The sequence below is a fragment of the Melozone crissalis genome, unplaced genomic scaffold (genome assembly GCF_028551555.1).
Source record: "Melozone crissalis strain CALT ecotype California unplaced genomic scaffold, PUWL_Pcris_2 ptg000003l_1, whole genome shotgun sequence".
NCBI classification, from domain to species: Eukaryota; Metazoa; Chordata; class Aves; order Passeriformes; family Passerellidae; genus Melozone; species Melozone crissalis.
In genome coordinates, this window is record NW_026535781.1 from 4,912,259 (window position 1) to 4,935,239 (window position 22,981).

Below are 22,981 nucleotides of genomic sequence, written 5' to 3' on the forward strand. Positions count from 1 at the left end.
CTCAGAGCAGCCATCTCACCCCTCTCTAAACCAGTGGGGGCTCTGTCCTTACCAAGCTCCTCGGGCTCCTGGGAATTGTTCCCTCAGCTCTCGGTGCCAGGCAAAGCTCCCTCTGCTGCAGCTCTGTCCACAGGCTCCCCTCCTGAGGACTCAGGGGCAACATTAATATTCCCCTTGAAAGAGAAACAGAAAGGAAGAAACCCTTCTCACCACTTACACAAAACACCTGGTCCAACAACTCCATGGCTCACACACTTAATCCCTTGTTCCTAACAAGAACTCTGGGCCCCAAAGCCCTTCAACAGTCAGAAAAATTTGACTTCTCAAACACAGTCCAAAAGCTGTCAAAGCTGACAGTGACAGTGTTGAACATGGGGGTGACACTGAACACATGGAATGGCTGCTAAGGAAATCAGTTGCTGCTCTGTTCTGTAAGGTTGCATGTCTGACAGCACTAACATCAGTCATCATGTCACTAATTGCAATGGAAGTAGCACTGTCTTCTTTCTTCAGCCAACACCCCAATCGGTGTAATGGTTTCAATGCCTCGCCCTAGGCAAGTTGATGTAGAAATAAATTCGATGTACCTCATTTTGCAGGGCCCTAGGGTCTGAAATTGCTATTACAGTTTTCTTTATAATGATGGGCAAATCTTTTTTCTCTGTGTTTTCTCTTGATGGCTTTTTTAATGATAGGTGCTATCACAGTGAGTTGCATGATGCTACATGGGCCACCTTTAATTTTTGAGGGAATGTCCTGCCAGGCTCTATCTCCACAAATGAGCCAATATTTTGTTGCTAATTGTCATGGGGACTCATCTAGGTCATCTACTCGTCAGCAGTTTCACCCTTAGGGGGCACTGGGGTAGTACAATTGCACCACAAACTTGAGTATCTGTCCTCAGGATGATGGGGAGTAACATTTTAATGTGGATCTCCCTGGTACTGAAACTCAGCACAAAATTACATCGCCAATGAACCAAGAATTCCAATTCTTGAGGTTCAGAAGGTGCTTTAAGAAGATCCGGGGCCCAGTGATGCCAGCTGGTTATGGGATTGGTCTCGTTGGCAGCCTCACACCAATATTTGTCACGATTGGGTATTGGCTACTCCTTGGCTGGCACAGGCACACCGACCAAAAGGGTTGCAAAGGATTTATCTAGGCTCAAATTGGTCAAACACATGGTGTCTGAGCCTGCTGACTTGGCTAAAGCAAGGCAAACATTCATTTTTGGTTGATCTACAGGCATGTATGCATGCAAAAGCAAGCAAGCAAAACCAACAAGCGCCTGTATATCATTTGATCAAGCTCCATGTTCCTGCTCAGCTGTTTTTTGGCAAAAGCTTCCCCATCTATTTCAGTTCTCAAGCAAATTTTTTAGCACTTGTTCAGGGACTGGCCAACTATAGGGCACTAAACTGTCCCTCCACGCTTCAATTTTTACAAATTTGGATATCGTAGAATTCTTTTCAACACAATGGACACCACGCTTTTGCTGAAAGAGCTCTATGATACAAACCATTTTCACAGTCCAAAAAGCAACATCAAACTCAAGATTTGTAGCTTTCACAGGCTGAACAGGGAACAGGTGGCATGCACCGTAGCTTCTCCATGCGGCTCACATCTGCGTGCTCATTTCCCTGCTGGTGGAATTGTCGCTGCGCTCTTGTGTATGAGATGGTTTCACGTCCTTCACAGGGACCATCTTAGGTCCGGCACCTGTGCAAATGCAACATACCCTTTGCCCCAAGTGATTAGCGGAAATGGTCCTTCAATTTGTCCTTACTCAAGGTTTCTGATCAAAATCGAAGGATTTTCTTTCAATTTTGCCTGTGTGCTGTTTGAAAAGTGCCTAAAAATTGGAGGATTAGGTCCTGCAAATGAGCTATTCAAAACATAAAAACATATAAAGCTTTGCTCAACCTCATCTGGGTTGTTGCTTGAGCCACTCCCCCTTTTGTTGATCTAGAATGAGTTTAGAGTTTGGTGCGTCCTTTAAACAATTGCCTGACCTCTGTGGGAATAGGGAATTCCAAAATGTGGCGAACACCCCAGTCCATCAAAAATGTGGCCAATTTTTGAGCTGTGTATATGGGGCCATTTGTCAGTTTTCATCTCGTGGGGGATCAGTTTGGCGAGCTCTGGGCCCAGTGACACTGACAAGGACAAAAGCAAAAGACGAGAGGCGCTCTCTCTTCCCGGGACCAAAGTCCCACAGCTTTAATTGAGAACAAGTCCAGAAGAGAAAGGGAGTGTCCAGGAGAGGAAATAAGATGTCCAGAGGAGGATAGAGAGTGTCCACCTCATGGCAGGGGATTTTAAACCCTGGGGGAGGAGGGTGGGTAGAAAGGAACTACCTTAATTCAACATAATACATCACCACACTGAAGTTTTCTGCATAAATTGCTGCACTTGTTGCAAACAAAATCCTAAAGTCTCCCCAAACACAACCGTGCAGTCCCAAATGACCACAATGTGGGAGAAAAACCACTCAACCCTCCTGTATACCCAAGCACCAGGTGTCACAGGGAGCACCAACCCCTGCAACTAGAAAGTCCACACACACAGGCACACTGGGATAGGAGTATATCTTTATGAGGGGACAGAGTGCTCACTTTTCTCAACACAACACACACCATCCACCACATCAGCATCCACCCACATCATCTTCCTCAAACATTCACACACTGAAAACACCACCACAATTACAAAACACAGGAAAAACAGCAGCAATGAAACAGGATTTGCTCAATTCACCCCCAGAATTGCTAGCAGGTCCTGATTAAGACAGCAAATCCTTTCTGCCAGCAGCCAGACCCAAACCCAAACTGTACAGGTGTACGTTGTGCACAGGACATCTCTGTGTGACTTGTGAACAGCCCTTCCCCTGCATACACCTTAGGGGTTTCTTTATACAGAGTTAAACATCCCCTTTCTCCACAGTCCCAGCAGTCTTGTCTGTCCCCCATGAGGAACAGCCGAGAGCGGAGGTGCCTCCAGGAAAGGAATGTCCTGGCAGTGCCCAGAGACGTCCAGAGCCCGGTTGTTCTCGCTGGAGCAGAGAAGCGTTCCTGCCGCGGTCACCAAATGAGGTGTGGAATAGAACTCACCACAGTTAAAGGTAGAAGGTGGTGTGTTTATTACAGCCAGGCACAGGAGGAGTTGTCTCTTAAAGACATGTGTGAAGAATCACTGCCGCTCTACTTATCTAAAAAAGTCCTACATATTCATATAATTCCCAAAATGACTAATACATATTCATTAGGTAACCCCACCTACCCCCTTTGTATTAAAATGTATTATAATTGAGTCCAAAGTTCCCTCATATTTGCGGGTTCTTTCACATCACATGGGTGGGTGGGTTTTAAAGCAGGGAATGGTCTCCTTCTGATGAAGCCAAGACGTCTTCCTCAATTTGACCTCTTTCCTTATGACCTGTTGGCAGGCTTTCGCACCCCTTGGCTAAAGCTGAAATTTCGGGGCCCAGGTGCAGGCTACGGTCCTCTTCTTTGTCACAAAGAAATCCACATCCCATCCTGCTTCTTTAAACATAGTAAAGACAGGCAAGTGATATATTACCCTAGCCTTAACTACCTTATCTGCTAAAAATTAACTATTCCTTATTATTTCTCCTCTTCTTGCTATACTCTTTCTGCCTAAGTAAATCTTGCTAAAATTTTAACTCTTCCAGTTCTTTTAAATCCTGGATTCATTGGCCTCATCTCACACACCAGCCATGTGTGAGCCAATGCCGTAACTGGGAAATTCCACTCCTGAGCAGGAGATACAAGGCCTGGTTCTGAGCTGGAAGGGTGAGAAGGATGAGATGCACAGCGTTTTGATCCAGGGGATGTCCTGAAAGTGCACTGCCTACCTGCCCCTGCTGCCGAGTACCACGCTCCACCTCCTTCTCCTGCTCAGCAGATTTTTAGGAATCCAGGGCTTGGTATGTATGATTTGCTACTGCAACAAATAGAATGAATTTGCTTTGCAATCCCAGTTTTGTCCTGGGTTATTTTGTGCATGGGTCTCCTTCTGAACCTGTGTCAAAGACAGGCAGGGACTAAAGGACACTCCTATTCTCATGTCAGTAAATTCGGTGAAGTGATTTAAGTATCAATAAGTCAATAAGTATCAATGAGTAAATCAAATAATTTGGGGGAATATTTAGCCTGTGAGTTTCAGCAAAGTATTGAATATGTCTTAGATCCATGGATACAAACTAGTAACTGAGATTGCTGGGTGTGCACGTGTTGGGGAAGTGACTCCCCACACACCCCGTGCTGAGATCAAGGATTGCCTCTCTTCTAACCCTGACCTGGCAGCAGGGATTGGGCCCTACTTGGTAACGTTCATTTTGAAGACTTCTGTTGAGCAGGTAAGAATGGTCAAAATGAAATCTTTTCCAGCTGTTTCCCTTTGGTTTACCTGTTTGAGGGTTAAAATTCTGTGCTGCAGGTGTGCTGGGTGTGTGCAGAGCAGTGCAGCCCCAGAAACGCCTTGGCTTGCCCACAAGTTGTCATGCCTTGTTGCCAGGTGTGCCCAGCTGTGGCAGGAGAAGGAGCCTGCAGCGCAGTGGGCACCCTGCCCTGCCCACCCGGGGCTCTCTGGCACAGAGCAGCAGCAGCGCCAGCGCCGTTCAACCCGCTCCTGCCTTGGCTTCCCCTGGCACACAGAAGCCTCTGGAAATCAGCACCGCCAGTGGCATTCCCAGCTTGGAGCAGCTGCTGCTGGCGGGCAGATGCTGCCAGTTCGACTGCTGCCAAAGGGAAAGAAAGGCAGAGATGTACACACACCGGAGCCCTGGGCATGTCCAATAAAGGTGCAAATATGTGGGGAGATTTGTTAGGAAGGATTTCAGCTGTGATGCCAACAGTGGCTTCACTCCTGGTTCTGTGTGTTCTAGACAAGTAATGCAATGGTTGGCTCTGACAATTAAGAAGTAGATGTTATGTGGATGTTCAAATGTGTAGTGATGGTATTGTAATATATCCTCCCATAGTCCTCTTTCTTGTCTCCCTTGTAATAGCCTTGGTAGTCAGGGCATTTGGGGAGGGCTGGCTCGTGACCAGCAGGCAGGGTGTAACAACACCTGACCTCCAGTCAAGATGCAAGAAAGTAATCTCCACCAATGGACAGCAGAGAAAGAGTTGACTGACAAAACATTTGGAGGGGCTAAGGGTATAAAAGGCAGAGCATCCTTTTTGTAGATGAGCACATGGCTGCTAGTCACAGAGACTCCCAATGCTGAAATTTTTCCTTAGTCAGTCCTTTGTTAAGGTTTATTAAACCTTTAAAAGTGGGAGTCATTTCTCACATGTGCAATGCTGTGGGCCATTTTCTTGGTCTGGTTGCCTTTGCTTGAGGCCCATCTGAGTGCTCAGCTGGGGTACAGGCTGTAGGTCCTTGGGGCACTCTTGGAGTTCCTCTTGGATCCCTGAATAACAGGGTTTGGCCCATGAGGGGATTTTTTGCTGCTTTGTGACAGAGAAGAACTTCCCAGGCTCTTTTGTGTTTGCTGTAGGGAAGGTTGGTTATTGCTTTGCAGAAATTCACAGACCAACATGGAGCGTTTGCTTTGTGATGTCAGGGCATGGTTGCCACATCGTCATAGTGGCATCAGAAGGTTGCCTTGGTGCACGGAAGGCCTGAGTGTCAGAGCAGCCCTAGGCCTTGCTCGCATCAGGAGAACCCTCCTGTTTTGAGCATTGGTCAGTGGGCAGCTGCACTCTGACAGGACACTTGTTTTTCTAGTGTTGGAGAAAACTTGCACAGCACTGGGACAATGATCCACCATCTGGCCACAGCAGCTTTTGCTGCCTATGGTGTTTGTTTTTCGGCATATTACGGTGCACACTTTGTTCGTAAGTAGAGTTTTCCATTCTACTTCGGTAAGGGTGTATCCTAACGTGGCTTTTGTATGTCTTCCTGCTCTTTCTTGGTGACTGAGTTTTTGATTTTGAAACAGAAAGAGAATTAGAGTGCCAGTGGTTTGGTAAAGCTCCTGTCAAGAGGTTCAGCTAAAAAGGGGGTGTCTGTAGCCACAGGAGCAGCATTTACAGGGAAACCTGCAGGGGTTCCGTTCCCTCCGCAGGGGAGTCTGTGGCAGCAGAGTCTGTCATTTACTCAGGTTGCTGGGACAAGCAAGACAGCTTTGAAAATGTAGACTGGCAGAGCTTCAGGGAAGGCCTTCTAAAAACTCGGCAGTTGTTCCCAGAATTCAGAGAAAGCTTATTTCTTTTTAAATTTTGTCATGAAAGGATTTGACTGTCTAACTTAATAACCTTTTACTGAGTGCAAAAATAGTTATTCCCTTTGAAAGGAAGTGCAAACTCTAAAGCAGTGAGTGTCTGCTCCTGAACCCTAGAGGTGCTGCTGTGCTCTTCCACAACAGAACTGCCACAGCTCAGGGGAAATTTGGGAAGCTTTTCTGGGCAGCTGTTTCCTGCAAGTTAATGAGAATTAGTGCATGTATCTGATTGGAAAAAAAAAGAGTACCTGAAGGAGAGGATTTCAGAAGCTGTTTTATGTGTTTGGTAGAACAGGAGCATTGAGTGTTAAAGAACAATTTGCATTTTCTTGATCATCTTTGTATTCATTTACTGGCTAAACAGGCTGAAGTGTAGGAACAGCCAAGAATATTGTCCTGATCCCTTGCTGGCTGTGTGAATGGAATGTGTCTCCTGGAGGGATGTTGTGAAACGGGAAATCGTACCTGTTTGGGTTGACTTGTTCTGTTGGATTCAGCAGCCCAGGCAGTTTTCTGACAGCATCTGGTTCATTTTCCCTTCCCACTACAGGTCACCTGAAGCGTGTATTCAGCAGTGCTAAAGATCCTGAGGTGAGTGAGAAAGGAACATTTCATGTTCCTGGTGTTGAGGAATTGTAGAGCAAGCTGGGAGCTTGGCCAGTAGCAGTAGAGTGTAGAGGGCCAGCTAGGAAGGCTGAAAGAAATCCATTTCCATGCCTGAAACAAAAGGAACAAAGGCAGCTATAGATATTTTTAAATTTCCTTCTCAGAGTTTGAAGAACTAAAACCTAGTTTTGAAAAGAGAACAATGCTTGCAGACAGCAGATAGGAAAAATTTAATTAAGACCGTTTTGCTGTACAGTTGAATTAGATAATTTTAATTTAAACAGAGTGACTTAGACTCCTATTCCTATCAAATTTTATGATATCTACTTGGAACATGAGGTGGTAGAAAAGGAAGGCCATCTTGCAATGGTGCCTGCGTTATCTGAAGTGCAATGGGCACCTTTGTGGCTGGGGAGCTGTGTGGCCCAAAAGGACGCAGGGCTGGCGGCCTTGAGCAGCTGCAGATGAGGCAGCGTGGGGCCAGGGGGCCAAGAAGGCCAAGGGCACGGTGGCTGTGCCAGCAGCAGTGGGGCATCAGGAGCAGGGCAGGGAGCGTGGCCTGTGCTGGGCAGCGCTGCGGCCACAGCTGGAGTGCTGTGTGCAGCTGTGGGCCCTGGGAAGCAGAAAGTCATGGAGGGGCTGCAGCGAGTGCACAGAAGGACAGGGGAGCTGGGCAAGGAGGTGCAGCACAAGGCCAGTGAGGAGGTGCTGAGGGAGCTTTAGCCTGGAGAATGAGGGCTCCTGAGGGACCTTCAGGCAGACTGCCATAGATCCCTGCCTTAGATCCATAGAGCCAATGCTCAGCACAAGGGCTGCTTCCCTGCCAAACATCCCTTCACTGCATCCAAGTGCTTTAGACACTGGAGTGGGTAACACTTTCATATTTTGCTTGTTTATTTGTTTGTTTGTTTACTAGAAGGAGAAGCCTTGTGTTATTTCTCCTTCTCCAGGGAGCTTTTTCTCAATCTTTCCTGCCCTTTTCCAGCACTGGCAGAAACACATCACTTTCAGGGTAACGGCTCCCATGTCTTTTGGCAGCCCAGGGAGTCAGTGTGTGTTGTGTTTGGGAATTGAGCAGGAAATCAATGCCCTTGCATTCCAGCTGGTGCTCAGGGATTAGAGGAGCTGGGAGGGGCTGGGCTGTATTTCTGATTCCAGCCACTTCAGCACTGTCAGTGTGGTCGAGTCCAAGAGAAGAACTTGCCCGAGCACAGATGCACAAAGAGTGCAGTTCCCAGTGCAATGCTCTGAGTGTCTGATTGCATTCCATAAGGACCCACACGCTGCAGATTGCCCAAGAGTGTGGGTTACTGAAGCAACAGGAGAGCAAGTTCAGGATGGCTGCTGATCGGGGCACTGCTACCGAGTGTTGATGTGTGTAGCGACAGAAATGACAGTGTTGATTCAGGGTGAACCCCACGTGGTGAATAATGTGCTTTGACTCTATGATTTAGAATGTTAAACAAATGCTTTTTTAAGCTTTGTTATATTACACTAGTACTGTATTAAAACTATACTAAAGAGATACTATACTATAAAGCTACTAAAGAAAAACTCGTGACTGTCTCCAGACAGTCACAACACAGCTTTTATCTAATTAGCTAATCAAGCTAAACAACTACCACTAAAATCCAATTAACAAATCACTTTCAGTAAACAATCACTAGAACACATTCTACATGTACTAAACAACAAGAACAGCAAGTAGAGATAATAATTGCTTTCTCTTGTTCTTTAAGTTTCTCACTACCTTCTCTTAAAAAAAAAAACCTAGGAGACAGAACTATATCTCTTTGTGCACAAAAAATGTAAATACCACAGTACAGTAAAGAGAGATTATAAAAGTGAGATCTGTCTACCTGTCTATTTGAATCTTCCTGGCTCTGCTCCAAAGCAGTGGAAGATGCAAAGCTCACCTAAAGGCATCCCTTCAGGAGAGGGGTAGAGACAAGTTCCATTGACTGATCCTGAGCAGGCAGAGATGTTTCCCCCTCCAGAGATGGTTGATTTTTCCCCTCCTGTTCTCCTACTCCAGCCTCTTGTGACCTGAAGCCTTCTTTTTATCCTTTAAATTTTTGCATGTCCTAAGGGAGTGGAACTATCCCATGCTGTAGCTGGGGTCTGGTGACTTTGCTCATACATGCATTACATGACACATGGTTTCCTTCACTGGCATCCCCAGGGCTGTGTAAGTGCATTCGTTAATGGGGCCTTATGAGAAACTCTGTTGCTGCTGGTCAGAATTCTCAGTTGACAAAAGAGGGAGAAGAAACACCTTGGTCTTCCTCCATATACTGAGATGGCCGTAGAGGTTCTCTGACTTCCATCAGGGATCTTTGCACGCATCCTCATCTCCTGAATGACCCGGTTTTCTAGCAAGAGTGTAGATGTCAGGAAGGAGGAATGCTGGTGCAGGCCTGAAGAGAAGGTGAACTCCAGAAGTGTCTCTCACAAGGAGTGAGCTCACCCAGGAAGCCCCTGCAGAGCCAGGATGGAGCTGTGGGACAGGGCGGGGTGTCAGTCACTACTGAAAGACAAACAGGCCATGGCAGAAGCAGAGGGAGGCCCTCACCAGACCCTTGAGAAATGCCACCCCTTCCCTGTCAGCTGCCTGAGAGGCTGTTGGGGCTTCAGTCCCAGATGGCCCCTGATTGTAGGGCCAGGGTCACTTTGGAATCTGTGCCTCCCCTTGGGCAGAGAACGACCCAGGAGAGCAGCAGCACAGTGCTTTGGGAACGTGTGAGCCCAGCAGCCTTTGAGTGTTGGCCCACAAAGGGCGTATGGGAAGTTGAAACCCATCTTGTCTTGCTTTCTGTGCAGGTGCTTCTAGAGAAAGAGCAGGAGCACACTGCCTTATCTGAGATGCCATGCCAGACTCAGGGAGAGCTGTTCCCTGCCCGAGAGCAGGAAGAGCAGCTCAGGCAGCAGGTGGAAGAGCCACAGGAGAATGGCCAGGTGAGCCTGACTGGCCAGGGGACAGAGGGAAGGGCAGGAAGAGGGGCGTAAACCAGAGCTCCTGGGACTGAGGAGGCCAGGAGTCCTACAGGCACTGGAAGGACAGAACCTTGCAATCTGCAGAGATCAGCCCTGGGACAGGAGGTTTGCAATTGAGGCTGATGTGGAGAGGGAAGCAGAAAGAAATGGCTGAATAAATGTGATTTTGAGGCTGCAAGAGGAAAAAAGCTGAGCCTGATGGCAGCTCTCAGTCCCTTCCTCTGCTTTTGTGTGTACAGGACATCAAGGCAAAGCCACAAGCAGAGCTGCCCGAAGCTCAGAGTGACATCATGGCAGTGAAGAGAAAGAACAAGGAAGACATGGGAAGAATTCAACAGGAGAATCTCCATCAGCAGAGGGGCGATCAACAAAACCAGGTGAATGAAAGAGTGGCAGCCACTCCACTCATGAAATGTCCTCTCTTTTGTTTGTTAGAGAACATGAAGGAACAGCTGGATGCAGAGCTTCAGATAGCTCACAGTATGACCAAGGCAAGGCATAAGCAGCTGGAGGAAGAAATGAAAATCATCAGAGAGAAACTTAATCGCTTCCATCAGTCTCTGCAAAACCTAGTGAGTGAAAGAGGGATGCAGCCACTGCAGTCACCAGTCTGGTGGTTTCTGCCCTTCTTGCCTTTCCAGTGCAGGGCAGCAGGGAGTGGGGCCATGCCTCTGAGTGCCATGCTGCTGTAGTGTGTGTATCACAGTCACTCTGAAGGACATTTCCTGGTGTGCTGAATCTCAGCTGCTGCCCTGAAACTTGTCCTTTGGCCTTTTGGCCAGCAGTCATCCAAATTGATTCCTGCTGGCCTGTTCCTGCTCTCCTTTTTTCTTGAGGTGTTTTTACAGTGGAACTTGGTGACCCAGACGGAGGATTGAAACAAGCTGTTGTATCTGCTGTCAATCTGTTCTTTGCCTTTTCTCACAGCCGATGACTCCTGGCTGACAGGGACAAGCTGTAGTGTCTGACTGCTTTGTTCTGTTTGACTTGAGGTGCAAGTGTTGACGTCTCACCGGGCAGCCTGCGAAGACTTGCAGGGAATGTGTGGCAATGAAGGACCCCAAGCTAGGAGTGAGCCACAGGAACAGTGCCCACCAGAAATGCTCCAGGTCCAGCACATCCTGGGCTCTGAACCTGCTGCTGCAGCAGCATCACCTCGAGGAAACCCTTCTGTGAAACCTGGGAACTCAAGCTCGGGCAGATCCTGGGAACAGGAGATTGAGGAGGAGTACCTGGAGCTGCTGGGTAGGTCTGGGGTGTTTCTTATCTGAGGAACAGTGTGTTGTGTGCGGGTGTCAGCAGAGCTGTACCAAATGCTCCTCCTGAGCTTGGTGTCACAGGGCCATTTAGGACTCCCCAGGGGCAGTGCTGTGCTCCGAGGCAGTGAGAGAGCTCTGGGTGTTCCTGCTGCCTCTGAGGGCACCTGGGACTGGCTTGGGTTTGCCTGAGCTTCCCTCTCTGCTAAAGGCTGAAGCAGGGATTGTTCTTGGATCAGCAGAAGGCTGTGACCTAGCAAATGATCTAGGCAAGTCCTGTGTGCTAGTGGCCAAACTGAACAGAATTTTTAGCTTCCTAAATTCTCCTTAGGCTCCTGACTTCCAACCAGTCATCAGAGCAAAAAAACTTCACAGAAATGGACTGGCTTTGGAGTTTTGTCTTTTTGGTTGGGGAATCTTTTTTGGGGGGAGGGGGGGTGGGATTGCTTTTGTGTTGTTCATTTTTGGTGGGGGTTTTTTGTTGTGTTTTTCTCCATCCTGAAGGAGCCCTTCTACCCCACGTCTTACTGATGTCATTTTTATGACTGTTACTGTTACCACTACTACATCTGCAGTTTATTTTCATGAGAATGCTATATTTTTGTCAATAAGAGAATGCTATCTTTTTGTCAATAAGAACTACTTTGAAAGAACATCAGGTTACAGGACAAATAGAGAGCACGAGGTATTTTCCATGTGCCCCAAAGAAAAAACAGAGACTTTGATTATTGAAGTGAAGGGAGAAATGACCATCCTGATAATGCATCAAACTCCAGCTTTATTGATCAATCCATCATCTTAAATAACAGTGCTAACGAACGCCATGAATATTCTGTAATCCAATTTCATGATAGGCTAACAGAGAAACTTCTAACCACTCCCTTTGTTTTAGAATACCTACAATTGTTTATTAAAAACAGAAACCAAAACAGAAACCAGAAACTAAAACAGAAACCAGTGTTCCCAAAACTTCTACATCTGTTCTCAGGATGGCAGGCCTTCCCAGAGACGGTGTTCTGCTTGTTATGGGAAGACAATCTGAGAACTCCATTGTTTATAGAATGATGCCTGAGAGAGTCTAATTGTTTATACAAATCAGAAGGCTGAGAACTGTTAGAAACTGCTTTACTTTTCCCTTATACTTTTCTCTCAATTGTATGTCTCATGGCCTTTTCTTTAAGTCATTCTCCGACATTTCCCCCGTTTTTTCTTCTTTGAGAGAAAAGTGGTTAGTTTGCAGGTTTTTTCTATTATCTTACTGACTATTTTTTGAATGCAACAAGGTAAGATAATGGTGAAGTTTTTCCTCACAGAAACTCTTGTGGAGGAGACATTACCTCCTGTTCACTATCAGGGGCAAAGAAAAAAGAAGGGAACTCATCCACTATGCTTGGCAACACTTTAAACTTCAGAGCAGCTTCATGTGGGCCTCATAAACTCCAAAAGTGCAGACCCTGCTCTGCCAGGGCTCAGCTGCACCAAAGGCCTGAGAACAAACAGGACACTCAGTGTCAGAAATGTGATCCTGTGGAGAAGGATCAGAACCAGTGCTCAGAGGTGGAATAATGATAACTTGCTTAAATAACAAGATCCACCCTGCGCTTGGGCTGGTATTCCATTCCAGGCTCTATCTCCACAAATTAAAAATATCCCTGTGGGTAATTTCCTAGGTGTCATAATAGTAGAGCCTTTACACTGGTTATAAAGCTGTTTGGACACTATTTCCAGGCTTAGAGATGAATCCAGAGTAGCCCATGTCTGTTTATGCTGACTCATCCTTTGAAATTCAGAGTAATCACAGCTGAACTGCAATTATCTAATGCTTGATTGGGATCTCTTCTTATAGGGCCTACAACAGAATGTTGTGTTAAAGGCACCAGTTTTCTACACCTTATTGAGGCTATATATGATGTACTTTGAGCTTTAACCTTTTTCAAAATACACTGTGCCTCCCACCGATAATAAGCCAAGATTTTCTGCTCATGAGATTCATAAAGGTCTAAAGCTGAGGCAGTGTTTAGCCCTGTCTCATTCCGTAGTGCCCACTCCCAATTATGTTCCCAGATATGTCTATAATTACAGGTGTGGCACCATAAATGAAAAAGTAACAACTGATCACAACCCCCACAACACAGTGCAACCCAAGCAGCACAATTTAGGCTGTGATATTCAAAACAGTTCTCTTTTGCCGGTCCTCTTATATGGAAAGATGATAATGATTCAATAATGTCAATCAGTTCTCTGGTCGTCCGGCAACGGCGTGTTACGGCCTTAGCAGGCATTGCACGACAGGTGGTAATTGGACTAAGAAAAGAAAGCTGTTAACTGTTTTCATTCATGCAACCTGGAGAGAAGGTGAAAAAGTCTGAAAATGCTCCTTTCTGTCCTTACATGGGTTTATCAGAAATGTTCAAGGTCAGTTTTCAGTTTGTAATCCTTTAGTCATTTGGCTCAAATGGCATCAACTGGGTGATTCTCAGTCCTTTGTTAATTTGGAGTGGTGAAAAGTAGTATGCATTTAAAGTACTTAAAATATTTGACCTAACAGACTTATTTGCAAATCATGTAAATCACTTAAATCTAATTCAAACTTAACAGAATCTAACTTAACTTACTTAATAATACTTAACAAAAATTAATTTTCTTCAAATCCCACACAACTCAAACCTATATATAATTTAAACTTAGAAGACCTCGAACCCAACCGAAAACAAGCTCAACAAACTTAACCTTAACATTTAATGGCACTTAATTGATAACTTAACTTAAACTACTTAATAACAGATAAAACTTACTATAGAAATAATATATGGCATTTACTGTCACTCACCCACAGGCCTGACTCCCAAACACTCAACCAAAACAACCTTTCTCACGTCTTTGCTGCAGCATTTATACCAAAAACACACTCACAACATCTCACTCATACAATCAATCCAACACATCTCAACATTTTTAAACTTTTCAAAACACAGCTTTAAAGTCTAATGTTCCACCGGCCCAGCCATCCGGGCTTCTGATGTTTAAAGTCTCTGGTAATACAGATGTTTCCAAGACAGCATACCCAATGCCGAGCCAAATAGGCTGAAATTTGACTCCTGCATTCATTTACGCTGATCTGCTTTACAGTCTGTGCTGGGGAGAACAAAAGATCTTTCTAACTTAGGTGAAAAACATCCTGACAGCAACAGTCCTTGGTGTCGCTTGTTTAGTTTCACTGGTCTTTTAATTGCAATAGGAATCTTTTCTTTTGTTGACAAAAGTCACAGTTATTACGGCTGTTAGATCTCAAACTGTAGCTCCTGCCGGCTACAGGGCGGAGGGAGAAGCGCTCCCGCTCGAAAAAGCACTCTGAAGTCGGAATCCGCTAAGGAGTGTGTGACAACTCACTTGCCGAATCAACTAGCCCTGAAAATGGATGGCGCTGGACGCTCATCAGAGTCCAGAAAAGATGTTGGTCGATCTAAACAGCAGGACGAAAACTATCAATACACAGCATGATTGCTCCTCCATCACCTGCTCTCTGATGTCCAGTCACTGTTCCCAAGCAGCAACTGGCCGCCCGTGGACATCTGGCCCCCAGTTCACACATGAGGGCGATGTGGCTCCGGTTGCTCCCCCCGCGGCGCTCTTTGATCACTTCCGGCACGGCGTGGCTTGGTTTCTGCGGCGGCGGCGCGGTTGCTCCCGCGCAGTGGCTCCGCTCTCGGGGCGGCGCGGCTCGGCTCCTGCGGCGGCGGCTTTTGATCTTCCCGCCGCTGCCTCCGGTGCGCCCGTGCCAAGTTCGGAGTAGCACAGCACCGCAATTCCACCATAAATCACCGAATTTACACATTTCCGTTAATCCATAAACTATATGGAAAATCCCTTTACCGTAGTCATAAGCCCAAAGTCCTGTTAAGTCCTTTTGCCAATTCATCTCTGCTTTGCGCTGCGGGTCACTCCCTTCGCGGTGGTTCAGCTTCGCCCACGGTGGCTCCCTGTGGTGTCGGGTTGAAGGCTCCCTGTTGCGGAGGATTAGAGGCTCCCTGCTGCGGAGGGTTAGAGGCAGGAAAAGGTACCGATGATGCAGCGATGACTTCTGAAGGTGCTTGGCATTCCCGGCGCAAGTGGCCCGTGCCTTCCCATCGGCAGCATTTCGTGCGGCCCTCTTTATTTGATGCTGCAAACGCAGCGGACGCTTGAAGAGGTGCAAAAGCGGCTAACACCTGACTCTGAGAGGACCTTGCCTGTTTTCGAAAACCTATTCCTATCTGCTTGAGTACATCCGCCACAAAAGCCTGCTGCCCGGTAGGAATAAGAGCCATCCTCTCTAATGCTTCCTCTACAGTCCAATCTGCACCTAAAGCATTAAGTATGTTTCTAGTAGCAGAATTACAATTTTGAAGGACACACTGCCTGAGTAGGACCCTGCGCAAATATTCTGGCACGCCAGCTCTTTCAATTGCAGCAGCAGCTTTATCAACAAAAACGCCAAATGACTCATCTCTGCCTTGCTTAATTCCTATAGACACTGGTATCTCTCCCGGTTCCTTCACCATGTCTATTGCGAGTCTGACTAACTGCATTGCCTCCTGGCACTTTTCTTGACCTATTAAAGCTTGTGCATCAGTACGAAGGAAACGTCCCAGACCCATAAGTTCATCAACAGTGACGCCATGCAAGGGGTCACCCGACTGTCTTTGAACTACCACACACTCACTGACAAGTATCCGCCAATGATCATTAAACAGCAATTGTTGATGGTGGGTAAAGATTAATTTAACTATGCCAAGACAATCATTAACGATGAGGATACTGGTGTTAAAAATATAATCAAGCATTTGCTTAGCTGGTCTGCTTCCAAGCCCAAACTGACTAACAGCAGCTTGCAATTGAGATAACAATTCCCAGTCAAGAGCACTAATTGCGGCTTGAATTCCTCCACCAGCCTGAGGGTTAAAGACAACCGGACAAACCAGCTCCGGAGCCGAACTTATTGGCTCTAGATCTCCCTTTTCAATTGCATCTTTGGCCAGGGCAGCCCACGCATCTCTTTCCCTTGCAATCGCCTCCGCCAAGTGGTTTTCCGACCCAGGGACCGGCTGATTGCTTGTCGGGAACGGAGTACGCGTTTTTGGCCCCGGCTGCTGGGACGCAGCAGGTACGGGAGAGTCAGAAGTGCTCTGTGTAGCCTGCGGCAAAGCAGACAATAAGGCACCCTGCGGAGCTTGGCTCGTTAGGGGGGGCTGCAAAGCGGGTAATAAAGCAGTCTGCATAGCCTGGCTTGTAGGCTGGCTCGTAGCCGGGCTTGTAGCCTGGCTCGTTAAGGGGGGCTGCGCGGCGGGCAGTGAGGCGGTCTGCGCCTGGCTCATAGTGTGACTCATAGCCTGGCTTTCCGAGGGAGGTGGTGAAGCAGGTAATAAAACTGTCCGCGTCGCGGGGCCAAGAGGAGTTCCCGCGTTCTTATCAAATTCCCTACCTTGATCGTAGTGTTTGTTACGATCGTGAGCAGCAGTGGCCTGATAAGCAGCCCTTTTTTCAGCTTGAATTTGCAAAAGCTCGGTGTTAACGACCCGCCATAATTTACCCCACTTCTTAGCAGTTTTATCATCATCTAACGTAGCCTGCCACAATAAATCACCAAATTTACCCCACTCAGACAATTCGTGAACTGTGTGAGGATTTATAAAGATCCCCCTTTCTAGGCCATAAGCTAAAAGACCCGGTAATTCTTTCTGTAAATCTATTCCCTTAATTTGCCGTTTTTGCAAAAGGGTAATAAAAAGTTCATATATGGCTTGCCTTTCCATACCAATGTGCGCACGTTGCAGCTCTTCAAATCAAGGTCGCGGCCACATGAATCGGACGAGCCTATCTGTATAGTCGCTCGCAGCGCGGCGCGGGCCGGCAGGTTACCCTCCGCTTTGTCTTCCGTGCTTCTTTGCCGTTCCGGCTGCAGTTTCGATCTTACGGAACCCGAACCTGGCTTCACTTCGCGTGGCGTTTGCTTCCCCATGGTGTTCGCTATCACGGTCGGAGGTCACCATATATTGAAGTGAAGGGAGAAACGACCATCCTGGTAATGCATCGAACTCCAGCTTTATTGATCAATCCATCATCTTAAATAACAGTGCTAACGAACGCCATGAATATTCTGTAATCCAATTTCATGATAGGCTAACAGAGAAACTTCTAACCACTCCCTTTGTTTTAGAATACCTACAATTGTTTATTAAAAACAGAAACCAAAACAGAAACCAGAAACTAAAACAGAAACCAGTGTTCCCAAAACTTCTACATCTGTTCTCAGGATGGCAGGCCTTCCCAGAGACGGTGTTCTGCTTGTTATGGGAAGACAATCTGAGAACTCCATTGTTTATAGAATGATGCCTGAGAGAGTCTAATTGTTTATACAAATCAGAAGGCTGAGAACTGTTAGAAACTGCTTTACTTTTCCCTTATACTTTTCTCTCAATTGTATGTCTCATGGCCTTTTCTTTAAGTCATTCTCCGACATTTGATAACAAACTTTATTTAATCTTCTAGTTTTATGCTTATCAAGATGTGTCCAGGAGACACATCCAGGTGGCATGATCTGATAAAACTGTACTGCAGGCATTTCTCAGGAGAGAGCCTCCAGCTCAGCCATGGTATATCCCTCAGATCCATGGCACTTTTCCATACCTGATTCCCACTCTTTCCCATGACTGTTAGAATCCTACCCATTGGCCCAGGCCCTGCTCAGATACATCTCTAGGAAAACATATCAAGCCCTTTGTGATTCTGCAGCACAACCCAATGAATCTGCTTCTTGCCCGTAACAGCTGCCAGTGCTGTGCTCTCAGATAAGACCTGGTGTGGCTGAGGCCAGAGCCCAGTGAATTCTGTGTCTGCCATCACCTGTTGGGACAAAAAGGGCACTGATCTGCGCCTCAGTGTGGCTGATCTCAAAGCCCATCCTGGTGTGTCCGGAATGGGGGCAAAAGCTTGTCTGGGGCCCAGGCTCACTCTGGCTTCTTCCCATCAGTGCCTGTCAGTGCTCATGCTTGGGCTTTGCCAGCCTTGTTGTGCTAACTGCCCTGTCCCTGAGGGCTGGAGGGACTGCAGAGGCTGGAGCCTTCCTTAGCTGGGAGAGGGGCATCTTGGAGCTCAGCCTGCTCATAAACAGGTCAGGGTCCTGATGCTGAAAGCCCCGTCAGAATCAGTTACAGCTTGAGCTGCTCTGGTTTACAAATGGGAAGGCATTCCTTTGGCAAATTGCTGAAAGGTGAGGAAGATGTCCTCCTCTCCTGGGATTGCAGGTCCCTGTGCTTTGTTTCCTGTCAAGAGAACTCTTCAAGAGACTGTACAAATCAGTCTCTGTGCTGGCCACCTGTGCTGCAGAGCTGTCTGCCTGGTTGTGGTCGTTGTCACCCTGCCGACCACAAAGGGCTCAGAGCCCCAGGCGCTGGGGCTGCCTTTTGTATCTCCTGGAAGCTGGGATCTCTGCTTTAAAGTCAGCATCTTGCATTTTGTTTCCCTCAGGAAGAATGGTGAACCCCACTGAAAATCCCCTAATGAAATACACGCATCTGAATTATATTGGCAGCGGGTGAGTCCAACAGCAGTTATTCCTGCACAACCATAAGCCGGGTGTTTTTCTGGTGGAATGTCTATCCAGCGTGAAGTCAGGCCAGCTGCAAAGATGTTCACACACTGGGGATAGATTGTCCCATCTCTCAATGCTGCTCGGAATTTGTGAGTGGGCTCAGAAGGCATTGTCAGAGATGCCTTGCTACCGAGGTCTTGCCTGCATCAAGGAACAGGACCTGGAAGGTCTCCTTGTCTCTCAAGTGTGGGACAGCTCTGTGTTAATTTCTTTAGCATTTTTTGTATGTCTCAAAATCATACTGGCACACTAATGAAAAGAGAAGAAACTTGCTTGCCTGAAAGAGAAACCTATGCCCTATCAAAGCTGTGAGATAACAGTTCCCAGGAGCAATTCTTTCCCCTGGTTTGAGGAAGGAAACACTCTGTGGTCAGGATAGGAATCACACCATTTAGACAGTGAAACCCAAGAGGAAAGACTAACCTCCCTTTAGAAGTTGAACCCCAGTGCTTCAGGAACAGGCCCAGTGCCCATGCACTTGAGAGGAAAATGCATCATCTGCCTTCTGGCAGAGCCCTCCTGCATCCTGCAGATTTTGACACTTCCAGCAGAGATTTCCTGTGTGGGCTGGCTTTCACTGCAAGATCTAAATGGCTTCTCCTTTCTCTGCTTCTGTTTTGTTTCTAGGGGGTATGGAGATGTTTACAGAGCACTCGACACTGCCACAGGAGGAGAGGTAAATGTCAACAGCCCCTGCAGGCTCTGCTGCACTCGAGGGCTTTCCCCTCTGGTGTGAGCTGTGGCTGGAGCTTTGGGCAGAGCTGTGCTGAAAAGGCACAAGAAGCACAGACTGGTGCCAGCCCACAGAACACATTTGGGACTTTGTCCTCCTCAGCTGCCGGAAGGAAGGCACGGAGGGCAGCGGTTCCTTTCAGAGAAGGACGCGCTCGCTCGCTCTCCATTGCTAAAACAAAGGCGGTGCCTGCGAGCACCTCACTGCTCTCTGGGGCTACAGCTTCAGAGTCCTGAATTCTCATTTCTGGCTGCCAGAAAATCCATCTGAAAGTTACTCGTAGTTCCTTGGCCACCTGCAGTACTGCACTTGGAAACTGCACGTAGGGAGAGATCTGCAAGGCATCCCTGAAAGCCCTAAGCCCTGCCCATATCCCAAGATGTATCCACAGAGTATTAAGGCATGGATTACTTCTTCTGAGTCCCAAACAAAGCAGCAGAGAGTGCGGTCAGAGGTTTGTGGGTGATAACTGAGACACTGCTGTTAGCAAGTGGTCAAGGCAAAATGTCAGTGGCCCCACATGTCCTGTAACTGGCTCCCAAGGGAGCAGAGAAATGGGCTGTTGGAATGTCAGTTCCTAATTACTGCAGTGCCTAATCACAAGGCAGTTTGGCACAGCTCAGCTGTGTCATTGCAAAATCACTCGCTCCACATGCCTTGTGGTCTCGTGCCACCAACCTCCCAAGTTACTGATTTTCAATGTCATTTTAGGTGGCAATAAAAAAAATAAATCTTCAAGGAGTGAGGAGGAAGGAGCTAACCTTTAATGAAATAACGATCATGAAGAGGTATAGGAGTCCCAATGTTGTGAATTATTTAGACAGGTGAGAGGTCATGGTCTGATCCCATGGATGTGTGTTTACATAAAGCAAACATTAGAGGTTAAAAACCCACTTTGGTCAGTGGCAGCAAGTAAAGCTGTTATTTTTATTTATTCATATGTCTCTACTCATCTCCAATGGATGAGAAGAGAGTGCATCTTGTCTGCATGAGTCTTCCCTGGCACACCTAGTTTGATAATTACTCCAAAATTATTCAAAACCTGGATCAGCTGTATCTTCCTAACTCAATAGCCTCAAAGTTCACTGCCTCCACATTTATTTGGGATTGATTTTTTAAAGTTTCTTAAGTGCAGATGAACCATCCTAAAGTGGATTAACCTTGGATTGTTGCCCCTCCCTGCCATTGCTATGCATGCCAGGAAGACTAGGTGCTTATTTCCAGAAACACCATGCCTGACAGGTTTTTTATCTGGGCTGTTTCTAAACTGCACTTTTCATCTGCTGCCCCTCTAAGACATCTCCTTTTTCACAGATGTGTCTTTCTCTTTGAGACTGCACAGATTGCAAACAATGCACAGCCAAGAGGGAATATCTATTCCTTTGATTCTGTCCTTGTCACAAAGGCATCTGGAAATAAGAAACTTGGAAGCAAAAAATCAGTGTAGCCATGCATGTTCATCTCTACCCCCTTGTTTCCTTCTTTCAGCTACCTTCTGGGCGAGGAACTCTTGCTGGTTATAGAGTACATGGATGGAGGTGTCCTGAGCGATATCGTCAGCCAGACCTGCCTGTCTGAAGATGAGACAGCAGCCATCAGTCGGGAGGTCAGCAATCCCAGCTGTGTTTCCAAGGGCTTGGGCAGGATTGTCTGGGAAACAGGGGCTCAGAACAGGAGAGGTTCCTTTGCCAAGCTTTGTTTCTGTGTTGCTGGTATGCTATGGGCAAGTAAAAGCATCTCAAGTGAAAGGCCTGCCAGTGCCCCTGCACTCCCTGTACTCAGTGCCAGTACTCTTATCTCCTGCTGTTGTATTCTCGCTCTGTCTCTTGTATTTGTATTTGCTGCTCTCCACCTTGCCTCTCTAAATGTTTGCCTGGAGTCTGTCTTCACTGCATTCCTTGCCTGTAAAAGCAAAGGTGCTGGTGGCAGGATTTGAAACAAACAGCAAAGAAAAAAAGAGAGAGACTCGTTTCTCTCAGTCCTCAGCTAAAAAGGATAGGAGTGCAGCCAGAATGCTCTTTGCTTCTGAGCACATGCACTGCAGCAGGAGTCATCCTGGCTGGTTGGCAGGGGACAGCCTACTACAGCAGGTGCTGTTGCCCTTTCAAAAGCTGACGTGCCTTTCCTCAGAAAGGTCCTGCTCTGCAAGTGTTGGAGCAGCAAGCTCTTCCTCTCAGTGGCCATTACTGTTCTGCCATTACTCCCCATTCCCCTGGAGAGGGAATCTTTTAGATTCTTTGTTTCCTTTCTTGTGTGATGAAATCACATCACTCATTTTTGCCCTTCTGTTTCTGTTTTCTCGCTCAGTGCCTGCAAGGACTGGATTTTCTTCATTCAAACAATGTGATCCATCGAGACGTGAAGAGTGACAACATCCTTCTCAAAACCGACGGTTCTGTCAAACTGGGTCAGTATATTCTTGGTCAGGTGCAGCGTTCCAGGGATGTGGGTGTGGGGCTGCTTGGAGTGACTGCCAGCTCCCCAAAAATGGTGCTGGTGGCCATGCAGGGACCCCTGCTGTGAGCTGAGGGCACAGTTGCAACATGCACAGAGGTATAAGGAACCACAAGCAGTCAAGAGTGGCCTTGTTCTGTGTGTGTCCCTTCCAGAGGGAGGGAGGTACAAGTCCAAAGTTTCCAAAGAACAAAAGCCACTGCTAGAGGCAGTGTAAAAAATGGGGGGATTTTTAAAGTCACCAATGCCAGGAGATTCAACAGCACATTTTCAAACTTCCACTGGGGAATTCTTTTGCTTGCTTTCCTAATTGCACAGAATTCAGATAAAACCAGTATTTTGTTTTCTCCTCAGCTGATTTTGGCCTCGCTACTCAGCTCACCCCTGAGCAGAGCAGACGGTGCTCGCTAACCGGGACTCCTTGGTGGATGGCGCCTGAAGTGGTGACAGGTCAACCATATGGCCCCAAAGTGGACATATGGTCTTTTGGAATTGTGGGAATTGAAATGATAGAACAAGAACCTCCTTACTTGAGTGAAAGTTCTGGCACGGTAAGGAGCAAATACTCACTGATCCCACTGTCTTTCTCACCTGTCCCATGTCTTGTGTGCCACTGGACAAAATCCCATTGCCATCTGCTGGAACTACTTCCACCAAGGTCCCCTCCTACAAATGTCCCTGCAACACATCAGCATCTGCTGTACTTTTGGTTGCATCAGTGGGGGAATTCAAGCCTTACCACATGCAAACAAACTCCAAACAAACAAAGTGTTCTCGGGCAACACTTTCATTTGGGTTAGTGGTTCCAGTTCTTTTGTCTGTGTAGATGGCCTTAATAACAGGAAAAGAGCATCTTAAGAGTGTTGTTATCTTTCCAGAAATGAAGGAAGGAAACCCAAACCCAAACCCAACAAAGTTTCTAAAACTGTGGTCTTTAGAGAGGAACCTAACCCTGTGTGCAGTTTCTTCTTATTTGGAAACATGGGCATGAGGGTGTAAAGGCCACAGAGTCTCTTCTGCTTCTTGTGCAGTGCTGTTGAAACACTCAGTGACCGTGT